The sequence below is a fragment of the Melozone crissalis genome, unplaced genomic scaffold (assembly GCF_028551555.1).
Source record: "Melozone crissalis strain CALT ecotype California unplaced genomic scaffold, PUWL_Pcris_2 ptg000013l_1, whole genome shotgun sequence".
Taxonomy (NCBI): Eukaryota; Metazoa; Chordata; class Aves; order Passeriformes; family Passerellidae; genus Melozone; species Melozone crissalis.
Window position 1 is genome coordinate 13,755,673 of NW_026535791.1, and position 11,089 is coordinate 13,766,761.

Below are 11,089 nucleotides of genomic sequence, written 5' to 3' on the forward strand. Positions count from 1 at the left end.
TCTGCTCTCCACTCACTGTCTGCATTTTGCCCATGTGGCAGAGCAGATCAGCCCTCTGTTTCTCTTTCATTTCATTTTCTGTTCCTTGTTCACAATGTCAAATTGCTCAGGTTGCAAATACTGACAGGGAATGTTTCACTACAATCACAGAGGGTTTCGATTACTGGCTTGAAGTTTCATTACAAGGTGACTCTGAACAATCTTTTTTTTCCCAGCTTATTTTAAAATAAAACCTATGTTTTGGACATAACAGACTTAACAGCATTTCATTAATTGACAGCTGGAGAGAACATAACACTGAGTTTTTGCTTAGAAGCAGGGAAAACTGATGCCTGACATTTTGATTCTGTAGCACTCAGACGGTTTTATTGAGTGGTCAGCAGCTTTTGCCTAAGTAGCCTCTCAAGGCCAAGAATGCACAGCAAAGACCAATATGTCCAGTTCTTTATGGACATTTTTGACTTAGAAAGGCCTGATTCTGCCACCCTGCATCAAAATATTAATAGATTTTTGTGCAGTTTGCCTTAGTGAGGATGACAGAGTCAGGATATGAATTTGTTCTAGCCACCATGCCAAATCTGCAAGGGGTTGTTCATCAGTAGATAGCAATTAATGGAGTCATTATACTGCAGACAGATGACAAAAGTTCAGCTGTTTTAAACTAGGATTTACAGCACTTGGCCCATGCTTGGAATGAACATCATGGTTTAATACGACCAGCTTCAGAGCAGCATTTCCATCTTCCAAAAAACTGTGTTTTCATTATGCATAAGAATGGAATGGAATTTTTTATAATTTTTCAGGTTGAAAAAAAAAAAAAGAGAAGACATTTATACAGACTGGTTCAGAGGTTAGGGCCTTCCCCTACTTCACAGGAAAAGCATGCTGAGTCAGTCTGTCATATCTGCATCCAAAAAAACTACTTCATCTGAAAAAACTGTTCAGCATCAATTTTTCAAGTAGATTGACATTTTATTACTTTTAAAACTGCATCTGAAAAATGTCCAAAGACATGAAGCTCACCATGTATCTCCTAAGCTGGTGTGCATCCTTTTTACACTTCAGGGTAAAAATTCCTATGTATCTCTCCCATCCAGTCAACCATGCACTGTACTTATGTAATTATTGCCAGACGGTGAGATGCATTCTATTTTGAATACCTATATGTTTGCTTATGTAAATACATAGAGAAAAAATTTATTGTATTTTGTAATGTTAATGTAAAATGGTGTTTCAATGCTTTACTGTTTTGTCTGATCGCACTGCTAGTAAAGCAGATTAAAATATTCAAATGCAATCAGTTGTTTTATAAACTGGAGGTTTGTGTTAAATAGCTAATTTTGTTTGGTTTTATTTCTCCCATAAATATTCAGTGCAATGTCTGCTAAAGGCTAAAGTAATTTTAAATGTTTTGCTGGAGAAAAAGAAAGAGCATGTTGCAGACTTTAACTATCTCAGTAAACTGGTCCAAAATTAGCCATTGTAATCATTTGCTTTTTCTAAGGACAACCATCCTTCTACTGAAGAGGTACTCTTTGGGTAAGTACACACAGCTTAGTAATTTTCAGTCTTAGAAACTGTGTATTTGCAACAGTAGAAAGCCAACTAAATTAATTTCCCTAAGAAATAGAACTATAAGGTTAAAATTAATAAGGTGTATTTGTTAGCATGGTAAGGTTTCACAAGTGAGGAAGTTATAGGAGTGGGGCCTGTGAGATGCTTCCAGAAGTTTTGCCCGTATCTGACAGATCCAATGCCAGCCAGCTCCAGGATGGATGAAGCTCTGGCCAAGGATAGGCCCAGCAGCCACCATGATGGTGCCAGTGGTCTAATAGATTTAAGAAGTGGGGAAAAGCTGCACCATTGCAGCCAGGGAGAGGAGTGGGAATATGGGAGAGGAGCAACTCTGCAGACACTGAGGTCAGTGGAGAAGGAGAGGCAGGAGGTCCTCTGGGCACAGGAGCAGAGATTCCCCTGCAGCCCCTGGTGCAGAGCATGGGGAGGCAGCTGAGCCCCTGCAGCCCAGGGAGGTCATTAGGGGAGCCTGGATCCCCCTGAAACCCAAGGAGGTCCATAGGGCAGCCTGGATCCCCCTGCATCCCAGAGAGGTCCATAGGGCAGCCTGGATCCCCCTGCATCCCAGAGAGGTCCATAGGGCAGCCTGGATCCCCCTGCAGCCCAGGGAGGTCCATAGGGCAGCCTGGATCCCCCTCAGCCCAGGGAGGTCCATAGGGCAGCCTGGATCCCCCTGAAACCCAGGGAGGTCCATAGGGCAGCCTGGATCCCCCTGCAGCCCAGGGAGGTCCATAGGGCAGCCTGGATCCCCCTGCAGCTCAGGGAGAACTCCACGCTGGAGCAGGTCCATGCCAAAGGAGGCTGTGACCCCGTGGGAAGCCCGTCCTGAGGGGGCTCCTGGCAGCGTCTGTGGGCAGTCAGTGGAGAGGAGCCCCTCTGGGGCAGGTTTGCTGGCAGGACTTGTGACCCACAATGTCAGTTCATGAAGAACTGCAGAGGGAAGGATGCATGTTGGAGAAGTTCATGAAGGACTCTCTTCAAAGGGAGAGACCTCGAGCTGCAGCAAAGGAAGTGATGAGTCCTCTCCCTGAGGAGGAATAGCAGAAACAAAGTCTACTGGCTGAACACAGTTCCCATTCCCTATCCCTCTGTGCCACTCTGGGGGAAGAGGTAGAGAAAATCAGGAGTGAAGTTCAGCCCAGGAAGATGGGAGAGGGGTGAAGTTGTTTTAAGATTTAGCTTTTATATCTCATTAGACTACTCTGATTTGTTTGACAATAAATTAAACTAATTTCCCTAAGCCAAGTCTGTTTCACCCATGACAGTAATTGATGAGTGACTTCTTCCTCCCCTTATCTCGACCCACGAAGTTTTCCTTGTGTTTCCTGTGCCCTACCTGGCTGAAGAGAGCAGTGAGAGTTTGGTGGGCACCGGGTGTCCAGCTCGGGTCAGCCCCACCACCAGAGCAGCGCAAACAGCGTGGCACCGCTACACAGAAATAACCCTGGGTCACAGAACCACAGTGCCATCTATTGTCGGTATTTTCTTTCACAAAGAGCATTGAAATAAGAACCTCAAGTGGATTTTAATAGTTTTCATTTTCCCTGTCCTAAAACAAAAAATAAATTTATTCCTCCAACTGATCTTACAGCAAGCAAGCTCTTGTTTGCAATGGCAATGCATATCAAAGTAGTACAGCTGTTAATAACAACCCCTTCAAAACCTTGCTCTCATCTTAAGATTTCATTGAGCTTTATAGTGTGCATGAAAAAAGCATACAAAGCTGTACTTTCAGAAGCTATCAGACATAGGGAATCAGATTGTTTTAGCTGTAAATATGTGACGTATGATGGTACGGTGAAATGTACCAGATAAGATCCCTGAACAGCAAATCCACTCAGTTTTACTCCAGTACTACTATACTTCTGTATGTAGGCTCCAGTGTATCATAATTTTTTATGTTCTTTGGAAAACTCCCTGCCAGATTTACCTGTTTCTACATAATTTGCACTGATCATTGGAAGAGAATACATTTAGTTTATCAATATGGACAGAGAAGCAAAGATGTTTGGAAAAGAACTGAGTTCCACCTACAGATGCATTCTCTGAAAGGAGTCAGCATTGCATATGCATCAACATAGTCCCTTATGAAAGGCTCAAAAAAAAAAAAAATTCCAAAAGTTAAGACAGTTTCTTGCCATTATCATCAGTTGTCACTGTGAAGGCAGGATACTGGCTCTTCCATAAATATTTCTGCTAGTGCCTTTGCAATTGACATTAAAAAAAAAATCTCAAAGAGTTAATTTGCAAATTCTCAGGTCATAATTCACACACAATGCAAATATTAGCATTTTGTTAGCTCACTTTTATTCTTCCTGTTACATTGTAGGTGTTCTGTAGCAGCAGAAGAGATTGAGAGTCCCAGAATCCTTAAACACTTCACAGCTCTCAGGAACCCAGCAGTAAAAACTGTATTCCTGCAACCACACAACTGCCACAGGAAATGGAAGCAAATAAATCAGTAGTTAAAATGATGGTTGCTGAGTTTCCAATCAAATTTACAACATGCTTATTTTGTAAAGTCTCGGCTGCTGAATAACTTGAAATGACAAAGACGTTTGGGTGATCCATGCCTCTTTGCAGAAAAAGCAAAAAGTCTGCAAGTTGAAAAAGTTATTTTTTCATGGAGTCATTTAGAACTGCTGATGACTCCAAGTTAAATGTCCAGGCCTAAGCCAGCTGAGCCAGCTCCTAGAGGCAATAGATAAAGAGATGCAGCCTAAAATCAGTATTTTAAGCAAGTGGAAAGAATCACCCTTTAGAATTACCTACTGAAGAAAATCCCAGTCTTCAAATCCCACAAGTATAAAATAGCTGCATTCCCAAATAACAGCAGGTGTAATGTGGCCACATAACTTTGCTTTTCAAAACTGAATACCTGGGGCTTATGGGGCTAAGTCTAAGCCTGGACATAGGTATAGGGAATATTTTTCCCCCTGTAATGGGACTATAAACAGTCATATTGGGGGTCCTTGAGGGGAAATAGTTTCTTTGCTGAATGGGTCTTTTAAGGAACCCATTCTCCCTTCTGGGAGAAGGTAAAAAGATTCTGATTCAGATTCTTCTGATCTGCCCAAGAAGCCAGTGGCTGATGAAAGAGGAGTACACTGTGGCATATTAAGGGAGGTTTCACCTTACAGATTTACACCTAAGGATAAAATGGGGAAAGAAGGAAATTAAACAGATTACTGCAGTCACTGTCAGACTACATCCACTTTTATTTATTCTTACAACTGTTTTCAGGAAGAGATAACTGTTGCTGGGGACTTGTTTGCTGATGGGCAACTGAGGTACAGTGAGATAAAATCAGCAAAAGAAGCCACTCAGTAAGCTAGGAACAGAACCCAGAACTTAAAGGACATGGATGAAGGTCCCCTTCCCATAAATCTCTACTTTCCAATGCTAGTGAAAACAGATTTCAAACACAGATCTGGAAATCTGCAGTTCCTATTGACCCATAAAAGAAAAATCTAGCAATGCACAGTTATTGCAATTGAGATTTATGTGCTGGAAATGAGCCAGGTTTACTTCCTTTAGGTTTGTAGAACTAGCAAAAATCTGGGTCAAAAGTGGTTTATAAAGGCACTTCCCAAGATGAAGTACAGCAGTTGTGAGACCCTGAATGACCCAAAGAAATGCAGATTATCCTAAAATTCCACTTTGATAATTCCCACAAGAAAAAAAAAGTGTTTTACTGTGTGGAAAGCAGCACACAGGACCTGAAAATTCATCCAAGGAAGGATACCTGCTTCAGAAACTCTTTTGAAAGATGGAACTATTCATGGTCAAACAAGGCAGAAAATCTCAGGATTCAGAAGCAGACTAGTCCAACAGTTACACCACCAAAATTTTTTGAATTGCTGCCTATAACTATGCATAAAATAGAGGTTGAAGTTTCCACAGAAGCATAATCACCATGGCTGCACTCTGGAAGTCAACATTTCTGTTCTCCACATGAGAAGTGTAGAAATTATTTTTCCCTCCTTCTTGTCTTGTAGACAGTGAACCCTTTAAGTGAGAAGGTTTGCTTCAATAGGTTTTTCTATAGTGCTTTGCACTGTGGACCTGTCACTGTCAATAGCAATAAGCTCTTTCCTTTTCTTTCAATGAGCTGTATTATCAATAGCGACCTATATTATCAATAGTCCCTTCCTCACTGCAACTTAGATTTTTTTTTCCAGAATTCCAGAATATATTTCTAAACTGAAGTCTCCTCTTTTCCTAAACATCTATTATCCTTCTCTCTTTATCTTTGTTACTGCAGGGAGTGGCTTTTTCTTACCTACATATCTCAGACTGTCCTCCATCTCATCACCCAGGTCACTAATAAAGACACTAAACAGTCCTGTCCATTGTATCAATCCCTGAGGAGTGTCACTATGGCAGCTGGACTCTGGCAGCTGATCAATACTCCCTGAGCCCAGCAATGAAGCCAATTTTCCACCCACCTTATTTCTCCAATCTTTTTAAAGGAGACCTATTAGAAGTTCTTTCCAAGCCCTTGATAATGTATACAACTTCCACTGCTCCTGCTTTTTCCATTGATGCAGAATTCTATTCAGAAGGTAACTAGACTGGTCAGGTGTGCTGTGCTCTTGGTGAATCCATGTTGGCTATTCCTATTCACCTTCTTGTTCTCTGTATACCTGGAAATGGCTCCCAAGAGGATTTGTCCCATTACTTTCCTGAGAGGGTGGTAAGGCTGACCTGCCCTTAGTTTTCTTGATCTTTTGGACACTAATTTTGACACTTTTAGACACTAATTAAATAATCCCTATATTAGTGATTGAAAACTTGTTCCCTTCAAGGTTTTGTTTTTGTTTTTTTTTTTAAACTTTCAGAAGACTTTTCTTAAAATCAGATCAATCAAGTTTTTTGCCAATTGTCTTTGGGCAATAAAAGCATCTACTTCTACTTTTTCATCTTAAAGGGTTGAAAGTACAACCCTTTCATTGCCTGTACTCCCTCTAGGAATCATAAATATTATTATTATTCTCTCTGTCGGGGATCAGGCCAGTTGTTCCAAAAGCCATGTAGGCATGTTACCACACTCATCTCTGACAGCAATAAATTACTCTTTTCCTCAGCTTTTCTAAAAGCCATGCTCTCTAAAGTAATCTTTTCTTGCAATTTTGCATGACTCTCTGTCTTACCTCATTATCGATAACAGATTTAAATAATCCTCACAGGAAGAATTTATGATATACATGAAAGCTTCTTCTGCTACTTTGACCCTGATTTTGATAAATGACTTCAAGTCAGTGGCCTGAACTGTCCACCAAGACCAAGAAAGATGTATTACTTCAAGGCTCATGTAAGGATCAAGGCATGCCAGCTGGTGTTGCTGATCTTAACTTACTCCATAAGACCTAAAGAAAAGCCTGTCTCCCTTGGAATGACAACCACAAGCCTAAACAAATGGCATTTATGCCTCCACCTCTCCTAGCAGTTCCCATTAATAATACAAGCCCTAATGTTGCACTACATTATTTATTGGCTTAAATTGAATTTGAACTTGTCCTTTGGCATTTGCTAAATCAGATCTTCACGATTACATTCCTGTCAGCCAATATCTTTCCTTAGCTGCAACAATAATCAAAGTGTACTTGAATATCTGAATTCAAAATACCAGCCTCAAGGGTTCAGTAAATACATGAGATATTTAAAACTGTATGTGGAAAAATTTCTCAAACAAGTAGACTCTTCATAGGTTCAAAATTAATCTGTACTAGAAAGAAATAGAAAACAAAAGACATAATACAAAAATGTGCAATTAGTTTACTATGAAAAAAGAAGACTTCTTCATTTTTAATTGTAACACATTAAGAGGAAGATACTTTCTGTCAGAATTATCATGAGCATATTCCTCACTTGATTTAATACCAGTTGCAATGTGTTTAATTTTCCATTTTTTGGAAGTGATTAGAAAACATTATTAATATTTCTTACATTACTGTAATAAAAGAAGCATGATTGGGTGGTTTTTTCCCCTGGGAAAAGTTGTAAGTGCTTTAACTGCTCCAGAGACAAAGAATTTTTCAAAAAACATTACTACTTCTATTTTCTTATCACAAATTACTTGTTTCTGGAACTGCAAATCTTCTGTGTATATATTTTCCATAGCCTCTCTGCAAAGAGGATTTATGAACATGCTCAGCCTCATGGCAGCTCAGAGCTATTGAGGCCATTCCTGACCCCCAGTGCAGTGCTGCAGGAGCACCAATCCAAGGTAAAGCCAAGTGAAAGAGGAGCCAGGGGAGCTATGTAACTGGGATTACAGTGCAAACAAGACCAAAGGACAATGCTGTGTCCCCAAAATACCTAGGGACTCAAACGACACACTAATGAGCAGAAAGGAAATAATGAAACCATGAATTAGAACAAAGCAGAAAAAAGCCCTCAATGTACACAGATAAAGAAAGTGAGGATGTACAGGAAAGAAAAAAAAGAAGCTCAGATCTAACTTCCATCTAGGAATAAAAGGTAAAAGATAGATGGAGGTAGAAGGAATGGGAAATAATAAAGAGAATCAATAACAATACAGTTGTGCAGAAAATTCTCTCTTTCCCTGTATAAACTTTCTCCCTTGAAAAGCTAAAGACTTGAAACAGGTTGTGTCAATATAGCCAGCATGAAATATGCTGAGGGATGATACTGCTGCCAGCATATATGTTTCTTGAAAAGGACTGATAGCATGGCATAAAACAGTTTAAGATAATTTAGATAAATATAGTAGAATTCTAAATTACTTAATTATAAACAATTGCTATAAATAACACCAGAGTAATTCTTTACAGAAAAAACCAGCAAACAAATAATCTCTTGGCAAAGTCAACAGTGAAGTGTGAATTCAGAGCTCTGAATAACCAAAGTGATGATGAGATCACCTACAAAAAGTTGAGAAAAAATTACTGAAAAGCAGGCAGGAGGAAGATAGTAACCACCAATCTGAATTCAGACTACCACAAAAAGCATTAGAACATTAGAAAAGTGTGTAGCCAGATGCATGGCTGAGGGAAAGACTGCACTTACTGCAAAGAAAATGGGAAAAGAAAAATTTGGTGCCATAAGCTTAAAGACATACAGGCTGCTTGGCTGCAATGTGGAATTTTCTTGCTGGAAGCTTCACAAAAAATGTGTTTGGGAGTGTTGAAGCCAATGTAATGTTTCCCCAAGTACAGAAAAGATGGTGAAAAGGCAAAAACCTTTCTGACAGAATGCAAAGGCTTTCTTACTGATGCCAAGAGAAATTCTAGGTGGATGATATGAAATCATATCTCACCACTGGATGGGATCAGTGGTAAGATGGTAGAAAGCACTGTCTGTGTAGAGAGAACACACAGAAACTGTGTTGGAACAGTATGTGCTGTATTGGAATATAATAAAGCAAGAGTACATAAGCCAAAATATTTTTCAAAGTGAGTATCTGTCATTCTTTTAGTTAATCTCCTAATTTCTTCTCGTTGCCCTGCTGTAGCATATGAGAAACCTTTTAATGATGAAGAAAAGGAAGCTTGTTCCACATTTGATATTTTTTAGAGAATCTGAAATGATAGGCAGAATGCAAACAAAATGAATTCACAGGTGAGAACAGCAGGTGCTGTCTGAAAGGATCCAGAAATGGAATTGAGGTCAAACAAATGTCCATAACCAAAGATACTAGAAAGATCTATACCTCAGCACAGAAGAGACTGCACCAGCTTGGCTCCCTCTGCCTTACACTGTTCTTAACACTATCCTGGTCTGTCAGCTCTGTGCCATGAAAGCAGCTCTCTGAAGGGCTCAGACACAGCCCTCACATCATTTACCTATGCATTTATGTTCAGCCATTTTTAACTGAAAAGACATAAAAATAATGCATACATCTTGACACAGAGATGTGGGGAGGCCAGGGAAACTCATCAGCAAGCTCTCAGGTGAACCCTTCTGAACGGTCACTCTGAAATGGGAGTAAATAGGTCAGAGGTTATTTAATGCACTTGGATAGGAAGAGCTTAAACACATCAAAATCTGGTCAGTATCACTGCCTGAGATAGGCAGATTTCATACTGACAGTAGATAAATACATAAAAACAATTGCAGGTACCAGGGAAAATGAGATATGTGTAACAACATAACACATCTAACATAACAACATAATATATATAAGATAGAAAACAGGCTGGCTACAGCTCAGTTCAAATAACTAACTGGGCATTATCTTGCTAGAGAGAGACATTAAGGCAGCTACAAAATGCACACATAGAAATGGAAGGAACAACCTGAAGAGTACTTAAGTACATAATTTAATTTGATTGATTGCAATTTAAACACAGCTTGAAAAAGAAAAGTTGAGATGAGGAGGTTTAAATAGCTCAGAGACAGACTATTTGTACCAACTACATCCAAGTACAGAGGCAGGATAGGAAAGTTGCTCTGGAAGACGGGATGCAAGGCCCAGATTTGGGGTCCAGCAGCTGTGGTCCAAATGGATCTGCTGGGGAAGAATGGAAAGTAATGGAGGGACAAAATTGTCAGAACTTGTGCATTGCTAGAATTAGGATTCAATAATATAAAACGAATTGGAAAAGTCAAGGCTGGAAAATGTTATAGGCAAAAATAGTTACTGCCAAAGCAGTACATGGTACAAGACTACAAAGTAGGAGGGAGCTTTGCTGAGGACATTTTTTTGACAACTGATAGGCATGTTTAGCTGCAAATTAATAAATTTAAAATTAAAGAAATAAATAATAAAAGCCCAGCACAAAGTGGGATCATTTGGGTTATGAATAAGATGGAAGCACTGCCAAATGTCTTTGTTACATTGTGATCTTGCAGGTGAAGTGTAAAATACCTACACTAGAATTTGGATTTATTATAAAATCAGCAGTTTGTCTGGTGGCACCTGCTATGAAGAACTCTGAAATCCTGAGGAGAAGTAAAACATTTGCAAATGGAACAATGCAGTGGTCCCAACTCAGGCCACTTAAGGAACTTTTTTCCCCCTTGAAATGGTCAAGGGACCATGACAGGAACACAAAGGCTGCTTTGAATAGTTCACTATTATGGATTCTCTGGTGCATTTCTTGAGTCAGTGGGTTGCGAGTCAATGGTCACAATCTCCCCATCAGAATTATCTTCTACACAATTAGAGCTGATTTCAGCACAGTTAATGAGTTTTCTTTGTTATTTTCTTCCCTGTCCTAGGAGTTCTGCCAAATGTCCTTGTGGCCTGTGAATTCTGCGTTCTTTGTGCCCACTATCAGCAGCACATCACTGTCCCCAAGCTTTGCAAACCTCTCCCAAGGTCTCAGACCACTGAAACATGTCAAGCCCCAAAATTTAACAAGGCAATTCTACCAACAAGCAATTTTCTTTCTAGCACCTGGACATCAATTAGAGCTTGTTTGCTGCTGTTTCACAGATTAAATCTCCTTTCTTGATTAGACTTCAAAGTATATAAAGATCAAACATCACACAGCAACTGTGAAAAACAGCAATCACTTGTTTTCAGAATTTTAAAAGTTTAATAGTA